Here is a 25,962-nt window from a genome sequence, read left to right as displayed (position 1 = left end):
ATCCTGGAGTGGGGGTGGGGGACTAACTGGGTCAGGGACCCCTTAGTTTCGCTACGTCACTGTCCGCATAAAGCTCCAAAACACCACATCAGGGGTAGCAAACACTACATAAATGCAGGTACAAAACAATATAATAGAAGAATATAGGCCATCTGTACTGGTGTCGGAATACTACATCCTCGGTGCTGGGAAAAGTAAGTTGAGGCACAACGTCTGCCAGTTACAGATTCACAAAGTTAAATATTACTCAAGAGAAGTAAATGCTGCGGTTACACACTCGGTGACCCCCACCCTCAGTGAACGATGGAACTATAACGTGAGTACTCTGCTCACTATAATGAGGACGCTGTGCTCATTCACGAGGACCTCGCGCACCGTGCCTCGCGCTGCGCGCTTCCGGCAGTGCCGCCTCCTGCAGCTAAATGTCAGAGCCGCGCAAAGCACTTTACTCTGATTGGCTTAGAGGACATGGATACCTAGCCCATATAAACTCGCTGCGTGCACCACAACTGTCACCGGGGATAAGACGGAGAAACAGAGGGAGGGTGAGAGAAAGCAAAGACGTCTCATCAGCTGTGGGTAAGTAACACTTCATAGCGGATCTGTACTCACCTCAAGGATAACGCAACAGTCACTGCGAGCGGTCTGCTTGAGTCAGGCTCCGCTGATTCTACAGGTGCCAGCGAGCTCGCGAGGGCTGTCGCTTTCATTACCACATGCATGTTTATCGTTCGAATTGCTTTTTAGCCTGTAACTATAAAAACACAGCAATAAGAAATGTGTCTGTGGCTATACAGAGATCGAGATCGAATATATGATTATACCACGATTTCAATTACCACGCATGGCTTTACCACGCGAATTTTACATCGCAAGTGGCTTTACCACGCTGGTATTTAAAACGTAGGATTTTACTACGCCTAGAAACGTCTTACCTGCACGTCTTTCTCTACGAGCCCTTACTTCCATCCTCCATTGAAACAAGCGTCAAAACACGTATACCAAAATAAAAAAAGGACTGTTTTTTTGACGTACACGGCACGTCTTTGGGGGAGGCTCTTTCCTTTTTCTTTTAAAATTATGTTCGTTTTTTTTTTTTAAAGTAAACTGCTTGTTATTTTTTGGGGGGGAGACCCCCCCCAGCCCCCCTCTGCCCCCGCTTGTTATTTTTGGGGGGGGAGACCCCCCCCAGCCCCCCTCTGCCCCCCAAGCCCACGCAGAACGACTCGAAGGAATACCACATCTCCCCCCCAGCCCGTGGTAAAGACGTCGTGGAAGGCACCCTGCGTGGAAGGCACCCTGCGTGGTAAGTGTCACGTGGTAAATGTTAGTAGTGGTAATGCCTTCGTGGTAAATGATGTTTCCCATCGAGATCGATACTTGTGTGATTAACGCTCTTGCTAAATTGATTCTACCATTTTATACACACATGTATATATTAACCCGTTTACAACAGCAAACATTCCGCCGCGGTGTGGGCGTTCTAAAGGGTGGACAGGGCTGCGTCGGCCAACGGTCATGCGCCGCACCAGGGAGGTGGTGGAACGGGTTAATTTACAAGTAGTTTATGAACTGTAAGGTAGACTCCTAGAAAATGTTAGCCGTGTGGTAGCCTTCGGGTAATAAGCACGTCCTCAGGCCAAAGTGGGGTAAAAGGCTGCTTTATTGGACAGGTAGGCATGTAGTGTAGTTCCTATTATCCCAATAGGCTCTGCGCATTGGAATAATACCTTCAATAGTATAGGCCTAGACCAGACGTTAACTAGGTCTACTACTGTCGATATTAGACTTAAAGTTTTGGGTTTGCCAGCTAGCTCAGAGTTCACTAGAAACTTTCTCGAATAGGCAAGGAGGAGTTGAACCTCCCTGGATAGACAAGAAGGGATTTAGTTTCTGACAACCATAGAAAATGACAACTTTGCTCTCCCCTAATCAAGAGTGTATCTCTAGAGTCGTGTGAAAACAAAAGACGACTTATTTTACTCAGTCAGTACGTGCATTCTTAGTCTCACCAGATTGTAGAGAAAAGGAAGAGACGGGCGTGTTCAATAAAAGATGTTATTTATTGATCAGTCTCTTTTCTCATACAAGAGAAATGGATCGATATTATTGCAATACTTATGGTTAAGTAAAGTGCATACAATAAAAGCAGAAGTATAAAATAATACTGTAAAAACATTGATATGGTTTCTAAGCCATATGAAGGTTTAAAATGAATAAAATGAATACATACACATTTACATTTGACTAATCGTACTCAACTGGTGTTTCTAACTACGCCTACCCCGTGTACCTGACCTAAGCCTAATACGTGGGCGGGAATAGAAAGTTACAGTTTAAGTTAAGTTTGTTTTGCCAAGTGACTGACTAAAGAATTCTCTGCAAGGGGTTATTCAGTTCTGTACCTGGAATCTAGGATGAATGAGGGATGGTATCTCTCGTCTCTGGTCTCGATATTCCAGGCTGCCTGCGAGGGCTACCCGGAAGCGCCGGAGCTGGATTTCTCGGCAGGAGAAAGCAGCGTCTCGTTCTCAGCGCGTCAGGAAAGGCGGGGCTGCGCCAGCGGGGTCTGCTCTGCTCTGGGCTTCGGCAAGTCTGGCTGCTCCGATCTCGTCACCACCGCGTGTCTTTGCATAGGGCAATATCGGTAATATTTATACCTTTAAGGTGCCGAGATTGACGTAAGGATGGACATAGATACGTCAATAAGGATGTCATACGACCTGGTCGTTAGCACATTCTTTTGCTGAAGTTCTCGGTGAAATCAAAACAATGTCCGCAGGGTTTTTCCCAGGTCTGTCATAGGTTTGATTTGTTTTGAGAACTCCGTATGCCTTATCAGGGGCTGGAGGAATATCGCTTGTCTAATTAGATGGCAAGCGTTATGACCTAATCAGATAACACGTTCCTGTGCCGTAGTGTGGCTTTATCAGATAACGGTTCCTGCATCATGGGGGTTTTCTGCCTCATGGGATGGCTGCTAGTTAACTTGTTAACCAGAATAGGGTCAGGAATAGGGGGATCGATACAGAACCTATAGGAATACATCACACCCACTCCACGCTAACTATGGACATATTTACGAATCTATGCATAGTAAAACATACTGTAGAGTATCGTGTATACCTTACCACCCCAAAATACATAAATGCATTTTGAATTTATCAAATATACGGAAAAAACATTCACATGTAATATATGCACTCAAGCTGTAGAATAATGCTAAAGTAATCACGCATATCTATACATTATCACTAATTTGTATATGAGAATTTACACATGAAATGGCTCTTAATACAGAAAAAAGTTTCGAGACCATTCCATCACAGAATAAACTAATTATGAACATACCAGCGGGCAGCTAATGTCTATAAAGTATCTAAAAATAGAAATCTTAGTTCTCTAAGAATAGTTCTTACTTTAAGCAGAAAATAAGTGTCCCGAAAAATTCGTAAAAATATTTTGGGGCTGCTGAAAAAAATTGCTGTCCGTGAACTGGAGGGAAAATTGTTCATGGTATTTTGCTATTCAAGTTGAAGGCCAAATTCAGGGAACGCCGTGTGCGAGCTTGCTCAAAAGTCTCTATTTCTGCTCTGGTGAGAACATCATATCATTTAGACTCTCGAAAAAGTTGTCAACAGCTTCCTGGGAGAGTTCCACTAACTCGGAAAAAGATGTAACCATGCATTCGTGCGCATGATTGTCTCCATTGAAGTTTTGATTAGTATTGCTGACAGAAGGTCGTACCTGATCAATGCTGCTTTCATCTTGAACTTCACTACCCCTTAATCGTAGTGGTGAAGCTTCCACGAATGCCGTCATCAGGATTGGTAGCCGTTGAGGGCAGCACAAAGTATGAGCCTTTATTGGACTCAACAATGTTTCTGCATCCATTGGCGCATCTGATTGTAGAGTCAGACAGGTGTCTAACACGCATTCTTCTCCGCATAGCAAGCACCTTAATACAGGTAAAACACATCGATGCCACATTGGTCGAAATGAAAGAAACCAAGTCATGTTCAGGTCTCTAAGCCGGGATAGTCCCAGGATTTTTGATATCCGGTCCCGGTATCCAATGGCTAGGATTGTTTCTTCCCTTGTCGCAGGTGTTTTGTCTGTGACATGGTTTGCCATAACGAAATATAAGGACTAAGAATAGGATTCCTGCAATTAGTCCCAAAATGAGGGGAAGTCCGCCAAAAATCGAATGGACGAAATCTGGAAAAATACCCAGTATGGCTTTGAATGGTGTTAATGCCATCAAAAATACTGTCTTAAATACTTTTGAGACTCCACTGGTATCAGAAATATTTAAGATTTCATTCAGGATTTCTGCGAAATGTATGGGGGAATTAGTTGATAATAAGGAGTGAATCTCTGCAGTCGTCCTTTCGACTAGGAGATCATACGTTTCTTTTGATGACGTGAGTCTGGTCGGCGTCTGAAGAAGCACTGTTTTCATTCTGCTTAAAGTATCTATTCGAATAGAAGTAATTTTCAAGTTGGGCCATGCCCTTGCCTCCCTGTCTGGAAGGGAGCTGGGGAACAATAAGCGTCCACAGCACTTGACCTTCGCAGTCGTAGTTACGAGATAAGGAGTCCCGGGCATAAGACTACAGCATCTGCGATCTACAATTAGAATGTAACTCCCATTATAGAGTCTTTGAAAGAATGGTTCTATCTCCGTTGCAGGTGCGCCTAGCTGGTGACATGAAAGGTTATTTGAGTTCCCTTCACAGGCTCCATGCAAACTAATTCCATTACACAGAAGTGTACCGCTCAGTGACATTGCACAATTATTGCCACTAAGAAACACTTTCTGGCCTTTATTACTGACACATGCACGTGAATAGGGCAAGTTCCATGTTGTTTTAATGTACCCCTTTCCCAATTTTTCGTACATGCCAGCCTGTATATATTTTTGGCAGTATTGAAACCTGAAGGTTGATATTGGAATATTAATTATCCCATGTATTATCCATTCACTGACAGGTCGTTCTGACATTGTCACTGGTAATCTCTCGAGTTTCTCAATGCTCAGGATTGTATAATCAGCACCCTTCTGGGCCATACTGATTTGTTTATCAGTAAGGTTAAAGATATTGAATAGTGACGTTGTGTTGATTAAACGCCAAGGCACATAGCCTGAACGCAGGTTTTGTAACGTCCAGCCAAGCTGTACAATAGAACGCAATTGAGACTGACCGTGTTGTAACAACAGTAAGTCTTGCGATAATATGTCGATTGCTGAAGACACAAGGCTGTCCAGAGAAAAAATTCTGGAGGACAGAGTCATTAACCCATTGTCCACTACAGAAAGTGATTTTTCAAAATTAATACGGTCAATTTCCCGTATTCTTTCTGCTGTCTCAATTTGAGTCACCTTCCAGGCCTCGTTGTATGCTGCATATACAGAGGCTGCTATGAAACGTTTCTGACGCTGTTTGCGCGGTCCCATAATGAAATCACGCAAGTCAGCACCATCAGTAAGTAAAGTTAGGTGTTGCTTAATTTCTGCCAGTGTGGAAGTCTGTAGCCATTGAAGGCATAATTTGCCCACACTGTAGGTGGTTATTATTCCTGGGTGTTGTCTTTGGGAATATCTAGGGTCTGGCCTGGTCATTTTCAACCCCTGTGTTTTGTTCAGGAATCTGTTTTGACAGTTATTAGTATCTGTGGGCCAGATCAACCACTGTTTCCAATCAGGATGTGTTCTGTTTTGGTTTAATACATAATTTACGTCTATCTCTTCATCTGTGGAGCTATTGCTGTACATTGTTGGTTTTGGAATAGACGGTTTATTTAAATCTTTTATTTTGGCTAAGCCAAGACAGGTGGTTTGTTGAACAGTGTCATTTAAAAATATAATTTGTTCTGGGATCATGCAGGCTCTAAACAAGGATTCTATACCCTGTACTTGCCATTCTTTTGTACCCCAAACACTTTTTACTTCAACATTTTTGTCCCAATAATCAAAACCAAAAGTATTCATTTGTTCAAAGAATGAGTCTGAATATATCAATTTCGTGTTGGTTATCATGGTCTTGGTTCCTGTCTTGTTTGACAATTTAAAATAGAATGCTTCAGCATTACTTGTGTTAAAACCTGAAAAGTATGAATATTTGTCATAGAAGGTCCTTGAGCTTCCTTTTGGAGGGGTTGCACAATGTTCCCATTGATTATAATTTAAAACATTTCTAGGCTGTGCAGATCTATGTAGAAAATGGTTACCATAGTGGTTATAACAGTACATATTATCATAATTTGTCGAACCCTGCAAATAATCATGTTTGGTAAATTTAGCAGACATTACTAAGTCAGACATCATATTATTTATACTTTCAAAGTCCCAATCATCAGCAAATGAGCTTGGTTTTACAAAGTCACTCAATGAGATCTTAATTTGGTGTGGATATTTCAGGACTTCAACCGGACCATAAATTTCGTAGTCAGTTTTGTCCCATGCTACCCCACCCGGTATAGGATTGGCTGTGAAGTTGACTGAAGAAAGTTCTCTTTTCTCGACGTGTGAAGATGTATGTGGTTTGAGGATCAAGTTGATTTTCTGACTTGCTGTGTCCATTTTAGCATATTTTCCCTCAATGAAGCGTCCCAAAGTTAGTACCATGATGAGCCAAAGTATGAGGATAAACGCACCAAAACCCACCCAAAATTCAATCCATGGAGAAATTAGATATGTTTCTTTCAGTTGTTTCAAAAGTACTTTAACTTTATCTTTAAAGGTTTTTGTTGATGGCTGTGTATTTGATTCAGTGAAGCCTTCAGAGGCATCATCGAAGTTTATGAAGTAGCCGGATGCAGTTCTGTCTATTGTTCCAATTGTTTCAGGATTACTGTTTCTTGCATAGTCGTTTGTTACTTCATTATAGATTGGTGTGTCTCTGCTAAATGTTTTTATTTGGGTTTTCAGAGGTCTAAGTTCCATTGCATTGTTGCATAGTCCTTGTTGTAGTTCTGTAGGCGTTTCGAATGTGATTAGCCTCTTAGATTGAACCTCTGTGTTAGTAGCAAATCTTGGTGTTCTACTACTTCTCGGGAGTCCACTTGGCCTACTATTTGTTATCGGCCACATGTTGTGGTTTTACCAGGTCGATGGATACAACTCGGTTCTCCTTTTTACCAGCAAGCGGCGGTAGTACAACTGATCTTGTCCCGTTGACAGACAAAACAGGAACTGCTTTTCTGTAAGAAGGCCCAAATTCCTTCTTTACCGCGATCTTTTCTCTGACTAGATCCCCGATTTTTGGAATCCAGACAGGTCTTGCTGGGACAGGTGGTGGTTCTTCAGTGGTTGTTGGCTGCTGTTTCAATTTTATGTTGCTCAGGTCTTTTCTTGTTTCGTTTAAGTCCTGCAAAACAGCCAAACGATCTTTGTTATCAAAGCATTTTTCCTTCACCACTGAAGTCTGACTGTCGAGATCTAAGACTAACATCCTAGTTCCACATAATAATTCGTACGGACTGAATCCCCTCAGAGAATTTCTTGGCAAGTTATTTAGACTACGTTGGACATTTATTAGATGTTTGACCCACCCAGTTCCCGAACCTAATACCTTTGCCGTTATAGATTGCTTTATGTCACGGTTTTTTCTTTCAACAATTCCGTTCCCCTCAGGGTGAAATGGACAAGAGTACCGCAATGTAACGCCCATGCTGACCATGGCCTCCTTATAAGCCCTAGAGCTAAAAGCAGGACCATGGTCCGAATGCAGCATGCCAATTGCGTATGTGCCGATAAAGACTCGCAAATCTTTTATAACAGTTCTGGCGTCAGCCGTTCGCTGGGGCCACATCCATATGAATCTCGTGCATGAGTCCACTGCAACCAAGATGTATTTATAGTTACCATCCCTTTGTAAGGGACCACAGTGGTCTAGGTAAACACAGGCTAATGGTTTATCCGAGATTAGAAGGGGCGTCTGCGCTGGACGTCTCACCGTTGATACTTTCATTCTTTGACATATTTCACATTCTAAAACATAGTTCCTTGTTTGTCTTCTCATTTGTGGCCACCAGTATCTCTGTTTTAATAATGATACTGTGGCTGAGACGCCAGCATGTATAGAAGCAAGCCCTTCGTGTGCCGCTATTATCAGTCCTAACCTATGTTCCATGTTTGGAATTGCCCTATCCCCCACTCCAGGGATTCGAGCAAAAGGAACATTGTTTGCATCAGTTATGTATGAGTATTTTACTGGAAAGCCTTTTCGGGAGTGTTTCTATCGAATCCTTTTCTGTAGCGCTGACAGCCTGTAATATTTCGCTGTCTATTTTTGTTTTTGACCGTGTGATGGCAGCTACGGAAGCCGTTTGCACAGCTGCCTTCGCGGCCTCATCAGCCAATGAATTCCCTTCAACGTGAACGCCATCACGTTGATGACTCAGCGTATGTATCACGTGAGTCTTTGGTAGTTCTTTTTGTAATAGAACTACTTGTTCCCAGAGCATTTTATGCTTGATTGTGCCTCCTTTTGCATCCTTAAAACCATTCTGAAGCCAGGTCTGCAAGTATTCATTGTAAGACTGAACGCAGTAATACGAATCGCACACTATGAGTGTGGGGAATTCTCGATCGGTATTTTCAAGCGCCATCTTAAACGCCAGTAGTTCAGCTCGCTGAGCTGTACAATCTCCTAGAGATTGTGTCTTAGTGATAGCCGGTTTGAATTTTCCTTCGTGCCAGCGACCTTTAACAATCGAGCACGCAGCACTGTAAGCTTGTTTACCCCCTACTGCGGGTTGTGCTGATCCGTCTGTATATATTATACAGCCGTAATGTTCTAGAGGCAGAATTTCGGTCGGCGGAGGACATTCAAATTCATATTGGAGAAATTCTTGTGTTTTTAAGTTAGGATCAAATTCGTATGCCACGTCTGTTGCAGCAAGAGAATTAGCCCATTGTATCCATCTCGGATGGAGCGCTTTAGCATTTGGAATGCTTGCTTTTGTTACAGCCTCTAGGGCTGGTATTGGTGTCACGATTATTATTCGTTTACCTTGTGCCAGGGCTCATTCTTTTGCTATAGCTGTCTGTGTTGCAGTAAGAATTTTTTTCGTTGGGCTAAATTTCATTTCAGCCTTAGTGTACAAGTGTGATTTGAATGCAATTGGTACCTTTTCTCCCTCATTAGAGGTCAGTTATGTGAATCCGCATCTTCCTGGGATGACTCGAATCACAAGATTGCGTGTGTTATCACGTGTTTCTAATTTTGTTTTAATTAACATGTCTGTTTGTAAGGATCTCAAGATTTCTGTGTGTATTTGAGTCCAATTGGTTCTTTTAAAATCTGGTTTTATTAGATCATAAAGGGGTTTGACCCTTTCTGCGTAATTTGCGATGTATGTTCTTCCAAAATTTAGGAAGCCTAGAATTGACTGTAGGTTTTTTAGCGTTCTAGGTGCTTGGAGTACGGCACATTTCTCTAGGAAATTGTCAGCCAGACTTTTGCCTTCACTTGATAATTCGTAACCTAAGAACAGGACTGTTAGATGGGCAATTCTGGATTTTTTAAAGTTGAATTTGTAACCCTCTGCTGCGAACCCAAGTATTATGGTGTTCACTCTCTTCAAGTGAGTATCCAAGTCATCATCTGTTAAGTATATGTCGTCGACATAAGATAATGCTTCGTCATCATATGTTTGTAGTAATTCTGTTACTCTCGCTGAGAATACCCCTGGGCTATTCTTGTACCCCTGGGCTAACCGACAGAATTGTTTTTGAGTGCCATTTATTGAGAATGCAGACAAATATCTGCTCTCTGGTGCTATGTTTTGACAAAAGAATCCATTAGAGATGTCTAATGTTGTTTTGTATTTTTTGCGCACTATGTTATTCATTAGTGCAGCACTATGCGCGTTTTGCACTGCAAAAGTTTTGCAACATGAGTTAAGGTGTCGGTAATCCAAAACTAGACGATATGAATTGTCTGGTTTGGAGACCGGAAACAAAGGGTTGTTCATTTGTGAGGTGCAAGTTTCAATCACCCCCTGATATTCTAATTGATCTAGGATTTCTTTTACCTGTTTTTTAGCTTCTTGCTTAATTGGGTACTGTCTTTGTGCAGTAGGTTGTGATTTTAACTGGATTTTGTGAGGAGGAGAGTCCTCATCCCATCCTACATGATTTTTATATAAAGCAGGAGCTTGAGCCACTGCCCACTTTCTGGCAAGTGTGTATTTTTTATGAATTGGGATATGATTTGAGAAGGCAGGCATAATTATTTCTTTGCCATGAGGGCACTCCCTGACAAACTCTGGTGGCCAGTCTTTTTCAGCTAGAAGGATGTCATAGCCCTTGGAGAGATTATCCCAAAATAGTCCCCTTATTTTTCTAGTCTTATCCCCTTCTATACGTAAAGTTATTTCATATATTTTGTGAGGTTTGCTAACTCTGGTGTCTGCAGTTTCCACTTGAAGATATTCATTCGTGTCCACTGTCTCCAGATGATTCATAAGGACTTTGCGAGCTATGCTCACTTCTGCTGCGCTGTCTAGCATTGTCTGAGCCCATTCTCCGTTTTTCAGTTGTGTCCTCAGTATTCTCGGCATTGTTAACTACCTTGATACTGGCTACCTTCTTTTTTGGAAATTGTAATTTCTTTTTTAGATGAGCAGGTTCCTTGTCTTTGGACTTGGCGTGCTCTTCTCTTTGTTCTGATCGTCCTCTTCTTTCCGATTTCTGCGAGGAAGTCTGAAAAGATTGAGAGGGACGTGTATCAATGTCTTGATATCTATCAGGCTTCTTTATATTATCCCTATTTCTAAGGTTATATCTTTTCCCAGAGGGGTCACTTTGGGGTGACCTGTGTCTTTGGTTCGGAGATTTTTCTCTCCGCCGAGGAGACCTTCCTCTGGACTGGAATTTCTTTTCTTTAGGATTGGATTGTTTGTTTCCATCCCAGCTCTTTTTCTGTGATGTTGAATTATTATTAAAAAATATTTTTTCAGGACTTTCAATCAGTTGTGGTTTTACTGGTATTCCACCTAAACTATCTCTACCTAGTTCCTCATAGGATTTTTCTATAATTCTGGCAATTTCAGCTGGTTGGTCTGCTATATCTGTCTCCTTTAACCTCTGGCGGATCGCCACGTTTGCTGCTTCTCCCTTTATGTTGGCTAGTAATATAGCCGAGACCTGCTTGAAGTCTTTTAGTAATTTCATACCAAGAGTTAAAGCGGGTTCTGGACCGTATTCGTCTTGAATTTGTTTTAGCACATCTGGTATTACCGAAATGGATGGAACACCGTGCGTTTTTGTGTAAATGGAAGCAAAGACTGTACCCCAAGTATCACAGTCCTCCACGTGTGGTGCGATTCCCATAGGAAGACAGATAGTCAGAATCCTGTGTTTTTCTAACGGGGTGGTGTCTGGAAACACCGCCTCTATTTGGGTGATTTTTTGTGCTAACCAGAATGGTATTTGTTCCCGTTTAGCTGGTACTTTACCTAGGCAGGATTGTATGTTCTGTGGTGTAATTTTATTTGTGTTCCCCTGGTGAGGGGTCAGCTGTGGAATTTTAATTGCTGGTTGAATTGTTGAAGTCCACATCACATATTGGACTAATTGTCTATGTAATTTTATTAATTGTTTTAGCTGTGTTAAAAGCTCTGCTTGAGACATCCCATTGATGTCTGGATGTGGTGTGTATCCGGCTAAGACCGGCCACATTGCTCCTGGTCTACCTAATGGACCGAGCCTGGTGATGTGATTATTATGTTTTAGGGCACCATTAAATAAGAGCAGATGCTCTTGAAATTTAAGTGGTACTTCCACCTCCTCGAAAGGAGTGTACTCATTAGGAGGGTCCTCTGTTTTGTAATAGTGGAAGTACTTTGTTACAGCATTTGCTGCTGGAAAGTGTATCCATGAATAATATACCTCTGTCTGCCGATATTCGTGTGCCTCAATCACGAATATGACTGTGCCACCTCTAGGTGTCAGTCCATTTTCTATAAGTTTTAAAGTTATAGATTTCCTCTTGATGACCGGGATGAGTATTATATCCGGGTCTGTGTCTAGCAGTGCATTATCAGCTGCTGCGAGTTCAGTTGCTATCCTAACTGTCTCTCTTTCGTCATCACTGTCTCCCATTTTACCGACAGGAACGTTATTTAGTTTGTTTGCAGATCAGGTTTCTTATGGAAACAAAGATTAGATGCACAATATTTTGGAACAGTGTATCCTTCAACGTTGACTAAACCAAGAACCATACATAGGAGTTTCCTCCTGCGAGGTCTGGCGGATATTACCTTTTACCCACTCCAGACGTCTTTGGAGTATTATGGGAAAAGGGGTCTGAGTGAAAAAGCACGACTGAGTTACTCTAAATGTCTTACGTTAGTTTTATCGCCCTTCCAAACGCGTTGGGCGCCATGTAGTGTAGTTCCTATTATCCCAATAGGCTCTGCGCATTGGAATAATACCTTCAATAGTATAGGCCTAGACCAGACGTTAACTAGGTCTACTACTGTCGATATTAGACTTAAAGTTTTGGGTTTGCCAGCTAGCTCAGAGTTCACTAGAAACTTTCTCGAATAGGCAAGGAGGAGTTGAACCTCCCTGGATAGACAAGAAGGGATTTAGTTTCTGACAACCATAGAACATGACAACTTTGCTCTCCCCTAATCAAGAGTGTATCTCTAGAGTCGTGTGAAAACAAAAGACGACTTATTTTACTCAGTCAGTACGTGCATTCTTAGTCTCACCAGATTGTAGAGAAAAGGAAGAGACGGGCGTGTTCAATAAAAGATGTTATTTATTGATCAGTCTCTTTTCTCATACAAGAGAAATGGATCGATATTATTGCAATACTTATGGTTAAGTAAAGTGCATACAATAAAAGCAGAAGTATAAAATAATACTGTAAAAACATTGATATGGTTTCTAAGCCATATGAAGGTTTAAAATGAATAAAATGAATACATACACATTTACATTTGACTAATCGTACTCAACTGGTGTTTCTAACTACGCCTACCCCGTGTACCTGACCTAAGCCTAATACGTGGGCGGGAATAGAAAGTTACAGTTTAAGTTAAGTTTGTTTTGCCAAGTGACTGACTAAAGAATTCTCTGCAAGGGGTTATTCAGTTCTGTACCTGGAATCTAAGATGAATGAGGGATGGTATCTCTCGTCTCTGGTCTCGATATTCCAGGCTGCCTGCGAGGGCTACCCGGAAGTGCCGGAGCTGGATTTTTCGGCAGGAGAAAGCAGCGTCTCGTTCTCAGCGCGTCAGGAAAGGTGGGGCTGCGCCAGCGGGGTCTGCTCTGCTCTGGGCTTCGGCAAGTCTGGCTGCTCCGATCTCGTCACCACCGCGTGTCTTTGCATAGGGCAATATCGGTAATATTTATACCTTTAAGGTGCCGAGATTGACGTAAGGATGGACATAAATACGTCAATAAGGATGTCATACGACCTGGTCGTTAGCACATTCTTTTGCTGAAGTTCTCGGTGAAATCAAAACAATGTCCGCAGGGTTTTTCCCAGGTCTGTCATAGGTTTGATTTGTTTTGAGAACTCCGTATGCCTTATCAGGGGCTGGAGGAATATCGCTTGTCTAATTAGATGGCAAGCGTTATGACCTAATCAGATAACACGTTCCTGTGCCGTAGTGTGGCTTTATCAGATAACGGTTCCTGCATCATGGGGGTTTTCTGCCTCAGGGGATGGCTGCTAGTTAACTTGTTAACCAGAATAGGGTCAGGAATAGGGGGATCGATACAAAACCTATAGGAATACATCACAGGCAAATCAATACATATATATTATACAAAAAAGGCCTCACTAATACATATTCCAAACTATCACCTCCCGCCCCTAAACAATTTTCCCAACAACAAATCTACCCAAAATTGTTTGGCCTAATCCTCCTCCCCAAACCCCTATCTACATCTCCTGCCTACCTCTTGCCTCCAACCTCGCTCCCTTGCTTGCCTCTGTCTGAAGCTATTCCTAATGCCCCCAACCCTTCCTGCCTGTCTTGATCTTCTCCAACTCTGCCACCTATCCAAGTGACAACCATCAAAAATTACATACATTTCTGCATAAACTAGCTGAAAATAATGATACTCATTTCAAGGGTGGGTGGGCAGGCCAAAATTAACGTCCCTACCTCACCAAACTCAGGAGCAAGTGCGCAACGGGGATTTTCGCACTCTTGCTGATCGAGCTAACCAGCCCCAGCCAATCAAATTTTCCTCCTGTCCTGGCTCATACTAATGCCTGAAGCTGCCCGGGGGTGGACAATCTGCAAATGCCACCCCCAGGAGCCCTCATCGGGCAATAAGTACGTCCTCAGGCCAAAGTGGGGTAAAAGGCCGCTTTATTGGACAGATAGGCAAATCAATACATATTAATATACAAAACGGGCCTCACTAATACATATTCCAAACTATCATCCCCGCCCCTAAACAATTTTCAGCCACAACAAACTTACCCAACATTGTTTGGCCTAATCCTCCTCCCAAACCCCTATCTACATCTCCTGCCTACCACTTGCCTCTAACCTCGCTACCTTGCTTCCGTCTGTCCGAAGCTATTCCTAATGCCCCCAAACCTTCCTGCCTGTCTTGATCTCCTCCAACTCTGGCACCAGGAAAAACCCTAACCCAGGAGTTTTTCCTGCCCCCACCCCCCCCCATTAATAAGGAAATTGCATTATCTTCCGGACACTTGTCATCAGTTAAATAAACATACCACCAATGTCGCCAATCAGGTGAAAAAACTTTATTCAGTCATTAACCAAGTGCTATATATATATATATATATATATATATATATATATATATATATATATATATATGCACACACACACACTGCCGCCAAACAGGTGATAACATATCTTCTATATATACAAAGATCCTATCCCATCTTCTAATGAAAAAGGAATGAGTCAGCAGTGGACTTGTGTAAATAAAATTCTGGATATAAATAAAATAATAAAAGAGGAAAAACGGGGGAGCGGGTATATATGTAAAAAGGGGGATGGTAACTAATAAGACAATGAAACAACTTGTGTATCTATTGAATATAACTGCAATGCTGTCGCTCCAACAGCGCATTTTCAACACCATATTTGTATTTTCAGAATTTTAGAAATCATCTCTTTTATGTTTAAGATATACATTTCATTGACATCATCATGTCTAAAAAATTGTTAGTCCTCTTTTATGATTTCGTCGTGAATTAACCAATATATATCATTATTAAAACAAAAACTATGTAGATCTCTGTTCACTTTTCTTCTCGCTCTTTCCACTGCTGTGAATCTCTCTGCCCCTCTCCATATTCTGCGTGGCATTAATGCTGTCAAAACGAGTTGTGCTTTGGACCAGTTCTTTGTAAAATGTTCTAAATCTGTTTTCATTTCTATAAGTAACCCAAGACCTGATAACTGCACTAAGTCATTTTCCCCTATGTGGATCAGTACACATTTGGGTTTATTCTTAAAATACATCTCCCTCATCAAAGGCAGTACTTGATCCCACTTCATGCCACTTTTCCCAAACCATGACACAGACACCTCTTCAGAACTAAAACCCAAATTCTTCCCGAAATGTCTTTTCTCTGCTTGTTTTGCAGCCCACTTAACGAATGAATGTCCAATTATCCAAACTTGTAATTGTGACAATGATAAACTTGTCACCGCACCTGAAAAAAAACAATTAATATCTTTGCTCATGAACTTCATAATCTAGCTCTCTAATGTAACCTAAACAACAATCTGAACACCAACGCTCTAGTTTCCTAACATCACTGAGGGAAAATCCCCACCTGGCCGCTTCTGAAGCCGCACCAATGCAGCATGAGTGTGTACCAAAATTGAAAGGGTTTTTCCCCCTGCTTCTTCAATGATTTCCTCAGGATTGACAGCAATTGGGAAGCTGTGAGCTGAGATCCATCTAGATGCCCAAACACAAAATTTGAAGCTGCACCTCCTACTGCTAGAAAACTAACCATGCTTGTTTGGGGCACAATGGTCCGTCTATGCTTTGTAAAATTACTCTTTAACCTTTACCCGTTTGATCTGTTTTATACATATAGCTGATTGGACCAGAGAAACATTCTGTATTTTGAGACCATCATTGTGAGCATTGCCTAACAATTTAGATATCCTGAAAGCACCAAAAAAGAGCCAAATCATGCATAGCTTGAACAAACGATATTCAAATGCAGAGAAACAAATCTTGTGTAAACTAAGTGTTACCTTATACAGTAATTTTAAGGATATTTGCTCTCTTTTATATTGCCCTCTCTTTTTTGTTTTTGCCCAAACTTGCAGAATTCTCCTACCCATCTCCAATGCTGATGGCTCGTATCCCCAAAAGAACTTCCCGTAGAATGACACTCCAGCCAGTTTCCCACTGTTGCTGTAGAAGAAATGCTCCTTTCTATACTGAGCATGATGAACTTAATTATGTCCTCTCTCCGCTGCTGCAACCCATCACTGTTATGAACTCTATATGCAGCACCTGAATCTCAGAACTCCAGCCAAGCTCTCCTGTATGCCAATTTGGTATTCTTTGCTATTGAATTTTAGATGAGTTGATGAGCAGTCATTTCGCCAAATCCCATACCTCGCTGGGTATCTGAGTCTTCCGTAGATTCGTTCCGGGCACTACACCGCAGAATCTAATAATAATAATAATCCACATTTGTATAGCGCACAATCACCCGTTAGGGTCTGTAGGCGCTGGGGGCCGTCGGGAAGATTAAGCAAGCTATTGCCCAGAGTCACATGGTGCTGGGCTAACCTGCCGCCGGAGCCGGGGATCGAACCCTGATCCCCAGATTCCAGCGTCAGTTGCCCTGGCCGCGGCGCCACAATCTCTCCCACTGAAAACGAGATAGGGCATCTGCGATGTTATTTGCCACTCCCGCAATATGTTTAACTTTGAAAATTATGTTAAACTTTAAACAGCTTAGAATAAATGTTTGTAACAACTTTAACAACTGCTTATCCTTGGCTTTCTGACCATTTACTAAATCCACTACAGTTCTATTATCTACATTAAACAACACTGTTCTATTTGCCAACTTCGGTGCCCAAACAGCCAAAGCAAATATCAATGGAAAAAATTCCCGGAATGCTATGCTTTTCTTTTCTGCAACCCACCTGGCTGGCCATTGCTCCAAGCACCATTTTCCCTCCCACAAGAGTCTAAAACCGGTGGCACCGGAAGCATCGGATAATAGTTGCATCTGCCAAACAAAATCTTCATCTATCGATCAAATTGTGACGCCGTTAAAATCTTTCAAGAACCTTAACCACACCTCAAAATCGGCCCACATGCTAGCAGTTATCCTGATTCTCTGATGTGGTAGTTTAATGCCTATCAAACAAACATAAGAGGAGTACCATCAGAAGCTGCTTAGTAAAAGCGGTCTGAGTGGGATGATTGTAGAAAGAAGAGAGTCCTTCTTTTATTTATAAAACCCCTCACTCACCAACCTAGTTGGTGACATGCTTCATCATCGGGGTCCACCCTGATAGCCGAGTGCCATCAGGGTGAACTGCGACACCTGAATTACAGTGGAGCTGGTATTTGTGTGTGTGAAGTGAACAAAAAAATATTAAAAATTGTCCTGGTATACTTGTGTGAAAAATAATTTTATTTGCAAGTTACTGGACAATATTAAAATTAAGTGTGTGGATACAATGAGGTGTATTATGACCGTGTGTATCACTATGTGTAAGGTCTACATGTTTCAACCCGTCTGGTGGGAAGTACCGGGTTTTCGACAGGACCATAGGAAAATGGGTGGTCAGGGCACACTAACGTCCTGCCAATCCTAGATTCCTTCAAACTACTGACAAAAATCTGTCGTAGTGGAAAAAAGCAGCCAATTGGGCGCAAGAAAAGCAAAAAGACCTGGTGGAGAGAAAAAGCAAAAGTCACGAATATATTAGTTACAAGCCTGTAACGAAGTGCCGTGCTGATTCTCACGTGTCTGCTTACTTATTGTGCATCCCATTCAGAGCTTATTGTGATCGGTCGTGCAGTGTAAGACTGTCCACCATGATCTGCTAAAGGTGGGGCTTACATAAGTTATGCTAGATTCAAGACAAACTTCGTCTGAGGCTAGAACTTGCACACTTTATCAATTTTAGCATGCTCTGTGATCAGTGGGTCGTTATTTTAACGGTCGAACGCACTCAGCAATTTATTGTGCGTGGCTCAACTGCTCACATTAGCATTAGCGTGAATTAATAACGACGTGAAATATTTATCCTATCATACAAACAGTCATACTGAGCATACATACAAACACACATGCAGGGACCGGAAAAGGATCAGAGCTTACTCCTGTTTCGGGTCTTATCAGGCTTCACGGGGTGGAGGGAAGGTATTCCTCTCAAAATGACATATTCTAAAATGAGGAAAAGGGAGAGGACAATCGTCAAAGGAACAGGCTCACGAGACGTTGACCAGCAAATGATCGGTACTCGGGCCATCAGTGAAGTTTCTACATACAGTTATGTTGAGGTTCAATCGCATTGTACCTACTCGCCTCTCGGTGCCTTCCCGCTCGCGTTTCTGAAACGGCCAGCAGGATTAATAGAGTCAGGCCGATTTCCGGGGTGGGCGGGGTTACGCACGTGCGTGATGACGCATTGCTGGGTGCATAGCGCTGGTAGAAACACGGAAGGGACAAGACTGAAGCTACTGTTGCTAAGCAACTGATAGTAACATACGAAGGCTGATAGCGCTTCTGAATAAAAACGCACAGGAATAGGAGAGCTGGGGAGCTATACTGCGAAGGTTGGAAATGCTTCTGATTACAAAACGCAAGACAATTGGAATAGTAACTGGCTAAGGAGGGCGTTAGGTTCCTGGATATTTGACTAATATTATATGCGAGAGCGCTGGGTAATCTTAGGACACATTTCAAAAAATTAAGGACATATTTCAAAAAAATTCTTAAGAGGATAGCCAAGTGTCATGGTAATACCGTGACCTCAAGAGACGGTATAACTACATAGACAGTCTCGGGGTGAGAGGGTTTGAGGTTAGAAAGAGTGTATATATGGCCAATTGCAGGCGCGGGGACAAAGACTGTTCATGTTACTAGGGCAACATATCACATGACGCTGGCCCACGGGATATTGTCATTCAGTCCTGTGACATGTGTGGATAACCTGTATATCCACCTCTGTTCCTTCTCATAAAGGCGTTTCTGCATGGTGGCTCCAGGGGTGATTTGCTCGATCACTGTCCATCTCATGTCAAGAAGTGGTCAGTCAATTTAGTTGCACTTTTTCTGCAGCGGATGGTGCTGCAATGCTCACAGATTCTTTGCTTGACCTTCCTTGTCGTCATCCTTATATAGCGTTGGTTGCACGTACATTCAATCAAATATACAACGTTGCAGCTATTGCAGTTCGTGTGGGATTGTTGTCTCCATGTTTTGCCAGCTTCGATATTCAGAGTTTTGGTATTGCTCGTTAGGTGGCATACGCTGCAATTGCCGCATCGAAAGTGTCCAGTGACATCAGGTAAGCCCCATACCTTTGTTAGTGATTGGCTGTCAGCTTGCTTCCTTGTTTTGGGCCTGGTGTTTACCAAAGTGTCTTTAAGGCTAGCTGATTTTTTGTAAGAAAACAGTGGCTTCTCCCAGCGGAGGTTACCAGTGCCGAGAATGGACCAATGCTTTTTGATGCTCTTGGACACTTGGTTAGAGATGGCATTGAACGTGGTAACACAGGTAAGAGGTATTGTTTTTTCCGTGGGAGATTTTTTCTCTAGTAGAGCTTCTCTTGGTTGGTTCCTAGCACGCTTCTGGCATGTAGTTATGATCCTTGCTGGATACCCATGGACCTGCAGTTTTTCAGTTAGGTCAGAGGCTTGTTTTTTTATAATCCGTCAGTTTGCTGCAGTTGCGCCTCAATCTCAAAAATTGTCCATTTGGGTGCAATCTGCCAGTCCCCAAATGCCGGCCCCATATACAGCAGTGGAGACACATTTAGCTGCGTAGATCTTAAGCAGTGTGTCTACAGGTTTCCCGCCCAGTCTTTTGGCAAATTGTTTGACTGCACCTATCGTGCGAGAGAAGGCCAAGTTCCGAGAGGTGATTGCTGTTGTCCATGTGCCCCTATTATTAAAAATGATACCTAAATAGGAAAATGTTTTAGTCGTAGCTATCTTTGTATTATTTACAAAGGTTTTACAGTCTAGTTTAAAAAAATTTCTAGAGGTGCAAGACATTGTAAATGTTTTTCCAACATTTATTTTTAGACCTCTAGTACTCATAAAAGTTGAGAAACCCGTTAATGCCCTCTGAAGACCCAACTGTGTGCGAGCCATAATCACAGCATCATCAGCGTATAATAATAGTGGGACTGAGAGGCCATTTATTTTGGGGTAATCCACTTCTAGGTCATTTAAGAAGACTGCTACCTCATTAATATATAAATTAAAAAGGAATGGCGCAAGGATGCAGCCCTGTCGAACACCCTTTTCTATGGGGAATTTTCTAGTTCGCTCTCCGTTTATACCGTATCTAACCGTGGCGCCTGCATCTCTGTACAATTCCTGTATAAAAGCTAAAATATTTATGTCTATCCCCATTTTAGTCAAGGTTTTCCATAACACTCTGTGATCCAAACAATCAAAAGCCGAAGTTAGATCGACGAATGTTAGGAACAGGTTCCCTTTTTTTACTCCAATGTATTTACTCATTATTAGGGCCAGGTTTAAACCCTGCTCTACGGTGCCTAGGCCAGACTTAAAGCCGTATTGGAATTTCGAGAGAATCCCATTGCTCTTGGTCCAGGCTTGTAATTTAGTTAGCAACACTCTGCCTGCAACTTTCATCAGAGTGTCTAGCAGGGAAATGGGACGATAGCATTTTGGGTCCTGCCTGTCCCCTTTTTTAAATATTGGGATTACTATGGCTTCGTGCCATGTATCTGGAAAACCTGTTTTGCTGTAGGCATTTATTACGTTTGCAAGCAAGGGCGCCCAAAGATCTACGTTCTCTTTGAATAAGTCAATAGGGACCCCGTCTGGTCCAGGGGCCTTTAGATTAGCACTCTGGCAGATTGCTTGCTCAACCTCTAGTGGGGTAATAACTACGTTTATTGGGAAACTATCTTGAGTAGGTCCGCGTTCAACCTGCCCAGTGTTCAGATCATCTTGTGGGGCCGTGCATGCATTTAGCATTGTTAGTGAGTCGCTCTTGTACAAGGACGTAAAATAGCTAACCCATACATCTTCCGTTATGGCTATCTCTATGGAGTCAGCCTTACTATCCGAGAAGAAGGGGGCATTAATTTCTTTCCAAAAGGAGATGTTGTCCCGTAAGGCGCTTGCCTTTATCAAAGCTTCCCACGCGTGGTTTTTTAATACATCCTGCCTGCTTCGGAGGGTCTGCTTGTAGGCTCGCCTGGCGTCCTTGACTATGCCAATATCTTTTGGTACACTCTTTAATGCCTGTAGAAGAACTTTATGAGCTTTGGTACAGGCAGAGTTAAACCAACCAAATAATCTTCTTTCCTCCCCTGTCTTTTGTTTTTTAGTTAGCTTCTCATTTATAGTGGCAATTATCCTGCCATAAGCTGCTATAATCAACTGGGGATCAGGGCAGGATTCCAAGCAGGTAGAGAAATGTTCCAATTCTTTATGGACTAAATCCTTCAAAAAATCTGTAGAGTCTATCTTCGCCCATTTAATAGCATATCCGTTTTTCCTGGCCAAAGAGACCGAATGATGATGAAGTATACCGGATATGCTTGTTATGTGGCTCTCACCCTTTCCTACAGAAATGGTGGCGCTGATTGGGAAGTGGTCACTTAATGCCAAATCTTCCGTATCAAACCCCACCAAACAGCCCTGATTTATATTGGACGCTAAGATGTAATCAATTACAGTGCCTGCCCCTCGTCCAAAGAAGGTTGTTTGGAATTCTACAGGTGGCTCACAGAGTTCGTTGGCGAAACCCAAATCCCAATCATGCATAAGTTGATTTAACATATTACCAAAAGTAGAGTGTTCAAAATGCGTGGTGGGATTCCCTCTTAAGTTGGATATGCCGCAATTATTTGTGTGACTATAGGGGCATAGGTGACAATTAAGATCTCCAGCTATGAGGATACAATCTGCATCCCCACCACCTCTCTTTAGCAGTGCGATAAGCTCAGCTGTTAATGCTTTGAGGTCATCTTTTGGCACATTATTATATATATTAATCAGGAAAATGGACCGCCCTTCCGCTTTAATCGCAAGTCCTTGTAACGAACTGCCTACACCTACTTTAGGTCCTCTCCCCTCATATGTGGTCAGTTTTATGTTGCACAAATTAGAGACAAAAATACACAGACCACCAGAGCCTCTACCTCGATTTCCCTGTATGGAAGGAATATAGAAGGTGCTAAAGCCCTCTATATGGGTCTCCTCCTGGTCCCAGCACTCCTGTAAGAAAATTATGTCCAAATTTTCCATGAAGGTTAAAAATAGCTGGTCCCTTGATTTTTTGCCTAGCCCTGCAATATTCCAGGATGTTATTTTTAGTCTGGTTTTGCCCTCATTTTGTGGGCTTGCTTCTGCCTGAGAAATTGAAGTCTCAGTGCCCTCTACACTATGTGCTAGGTCTTTTTGGGTTTGTGTGGTATCCAGCAAACTTAAATAAATACTCGAGCTGTCGGATTCTTCATAGGCTGGAGATCCTTCCCCTATTGAACCCCTAACTGGTTGGTCTAATAATTGCTGGTCTGGGAGGACTAGTTCCCCAACTGGTGCGTCTGCTAAATTCCCCAATGGCAGGATAGTGATACTATGATTCTGGGGATTATTATTGAGGATCTGGACTGGATGATCTGAAACCGGGTAAACGGGACATGGTATTGCTGGCTGGTGGGCCACTTGATCCCCTTTTGTTAGCATTATTGGTCCATCGACCATTTCTAAACAGTCGTACCTGTTCCTTGTGGGGATGCCCCTCCAATATTCAGGGTTTGGCTCTTCTCTTCTTGGTAACCAGGGGCACACATCCCAACCTCTAGACCAATGATTATTTCTGTTCCTATTTCTATTTCTATTAAAGTGCCCCACCTGTGTCCAGGGCCAGTCCTGGACTTCCTCCCATCTAGCAGAATCGCCATAAGTAAAAGTATTTAAAGGTGGATAGAAAAAGGAGAGACGCTGTACATCAATCCCCCCCCTTTTCTCTAGAGCTGGCCATGAGGAGATATAGTCGACTGTGGCAGGATCATCACAGTTGACTATGACGCAGTCACCCTGTATGCTTTTTTTGGTATCGCCAATCCAAAACACTCTTCTCAGTGAGGTGATTCTGCTGGAATTTGAAGATTGTAGGGGCCTATTTTGACTCAACCACTGCAGTACCTTATTACGCAGTGACCATGGGGGTTCATCGACGTTATCTGCCAATTCGGGGACCCCAGTAAGGATGACAGTGTATGGGGTCGCCTCAGGCAGCAGATGTATCGAGCGCCTATACCTTGCGCCTTTCCTCTCGTCGGCCTGAGGTTGAAAGGGCTGGCCTTTATGAGTTATTTGTGGAACCTCCTTCAGCTTGACTGGCTGAGTTTTTGCTTCTAAAGGAGCCGGAGTTATTTGAGAGTTATCAATAGCGCAATTTGGTTTTCCCTTCCCCACTGTTAAGGTGGATTTTGGAGTGTTTTGTGTGTTTTGTTTGGCCCTCTTAATAGGTTGAGTATTTACAGCTCTTTCGAGCTGTAGAGGCTGTGGTGTGGTGACTGGTAAGGAAGGTTGAGCCGGTTTACTTGGCTCTTTAGGTTTCCCCTCCCCTGTGTCAAGTGTGCCTAATGATTTCTGTGTAAAAACTGGGATGTTTAGTTTCGCTAGTTGTTTTTCAATGATAATAAGGCTCTTTTCCATGGGTTGCAAGTGGCGTTTTAACAGCTCCCCCATACTTTTTATGAGGAAATCGTGTAATGTTACACAAGAGGTGCATTGATCCTGTAAGCCACTCACAGCTCCCCTAGTCTCTAACATCTCCCGCGAGTCAGTATTTTGAGTTGCCAGAATGTTATCAACGTTTTTGGGGATAAGAGTCGGCTGATCTAACACAATTATATGGCTGTTTGAATTAAACAAAGTCTTGGTATTGTGTGGATCAAGAGTGTTCTCGTGTGAGTTCGTCTCTATATTCGGCCTTTTAGCTATTGCACCCTCCCGCCTACCCGTGGAATTCTGCTCTGATATGTCCACATGACTGTGAGAAAGTTGTAAATCTGGTGTTTTTTCCAGATCCTCACTATAGTTGGAACCTAGTGACAGTTGGGTAGCGGATAGATCCACGGTATTTGGGACCGTATGTATTAAAGCATTCGTATTTTCTGCTTGGTTAAGCAGAGGAATAATCGGTCCCTGGTGGATAGGAGTTTGGGCAGAAGCTAGAGGACCCATGGATGATCTTCTCGCAACCTCCAGTTCGTGTGAAACTCTACGCTCCAACATATGTATACTTTTCTCAATCACTTCGTTAGTCTTAGTAATGAATAGGTCTATAGGGCCTGTTATCTCAGTGACTTTAATGGCCTTTTTCCTTCTAGTGCCCCTATTCATTACTGCACCACAGGAAGAAACTAAAATGATAGATGTCAAATGTAGACTGACCGCAGTGTGCAACAGCCGCGTGAGCCAAATACAGTGTCTAACAAAAGATGGGACTATAAAAAAATTTAAATACCGTGGCCCAGTCCAGTCTATCACAGTCTTGAACGGGCTTAAACGGGCCCGCCCTTGGCCCGGGCTTCGCCCGGCGTCCCGCGAGATGGGGGTGACGCTGTATTTAAGCGCCTCCTGGCGCGCAAATGTCGCGGAGTGTGCCACTATGGGTGCTGGGTATTGGAGTCTTTTAACCCCACACCACGCCCCACTCGGCGGCCGGACCCAAAGATGGTACAGGAGTCAGGCGGCGGGAGGCGGGTGGTCGAAGGCACAGGTTTTAGCAATCCCAAGTAAGCACAAGGTCAGCAAAGGTCCGTGAACACAACAGGTGATATCGCAGAAAGTTCCCCCCCTCGACCGGGGTGACGCTGTATTTAAGCGCCTCCTGGCGCGCAAATGTCGCGGAGTGTGCCGCTATGGGTGCTGGGTATTGGAGTCTTTTAACCCCACACCACGCTCCACTCGGCGGCCGGACCCCAAGATGGTACAGGAGTCAGGCGGCGGGAGGCGGGTGGTCGAAGGCACAGGTTTTAGCAATCCCAAGTAAGCACAAGGTCAGCAAAGGTCCGTGAACACAACAGGTGATATCGCAGAAAGTTCCCCCCCTCGACCGGGTGACGCTGTATTTAAGCGCCTCCTGGCGCGCAAATGTCGCGGAGTGTGCCGCTATGGGTGCTGGGTATTGGAGTCTTTTAAGCCCACACCACGCTCCACTCGGCGGCCGGACCCCAAGATGGTACAGGAGTCAGGCGGCGGGAGGCGGGTGGTCGAAGGCACAGGTTTTAGCAATCCCAAGTAAGCACAAGGTCAGCAAAGGTCCGTGAACACAACAGGTGATATCGCAGAAAGTTCCCCCCCTCGACCGGGGTGACGCTGTATTTAAGCGCCTCCTGGCGCGCAAATGTCGCGGAGTGTGCCGCTATGGGTGCTGGGTATTGGAGTCTTTTAACCCCACACCACGCTCCACTCGGCGGCCGGACCCCAAGATGGTACAGGAGTCAGGCGGCGGGAGGCGGGTGGTCGAAGGCACAGGTTTTAGCAATCCCAAGTAAGCACAAGGTCAGCAAAGGTCCGTGAACACAACAGGTGATATCGCAGAAAGTTCCCCGGGTATCAATATCAAACAAACATAAGAGGAGTACCATCAGAAGCTGCTTAGTAAAAGCGTCCTGAGTGGGATGATTGTAGAAAGAAGAGAGTCCTTCTTTTATTTATAAAACCCCTCACTCACCAACCTAGTTGGTGACATGCTTCATCATCAGGGTCCACCCTGATAGCCGAGTGCC

The 25,962-nt window shown here is 43.3% G+C and overlaps 1 protein-coding gene across 1 annotated transcript in view; it reads left to right on the top strand.

The window, feature by feature from the left end:
* The first annotated feature begins 463 nt into the window (after positions 1-463).
* Positions 464-25,962, top strand: part of LOC144827580 (aromatic-L-amino-acid decarboxylase-like) — a 1,238,931-nt gene continuing 1,213,432 nt past the window's right edge. The window contains exon 1 of the mRNA XM_078685836.1: positions 464-579. The gene's annotated coding sequence lies outside the window, so the exon portion shown is untranslated. The remainder of the gene's footprint in view (positions 580-25,962) is intronic.

This window comes from Lissotriton helveticus, chromosome 4_1 (assembly GCF_964261635.1).
Source record: "Lissotriton helveticus chromosome 4_1, aLisHel1.1, whole genome shotgun sequence".
In the NCBI taxonomy this organism is placed as follows: domain Eukaryota; kingdom Metazoa; phylum Chordata; class Amphibia; order Caudata; family Salamandridae; genus Lissotriton; species Lissotriton helveticus.
This window is presented reverse-complemented; position numbering and strand designations above follow the sequence as displayed.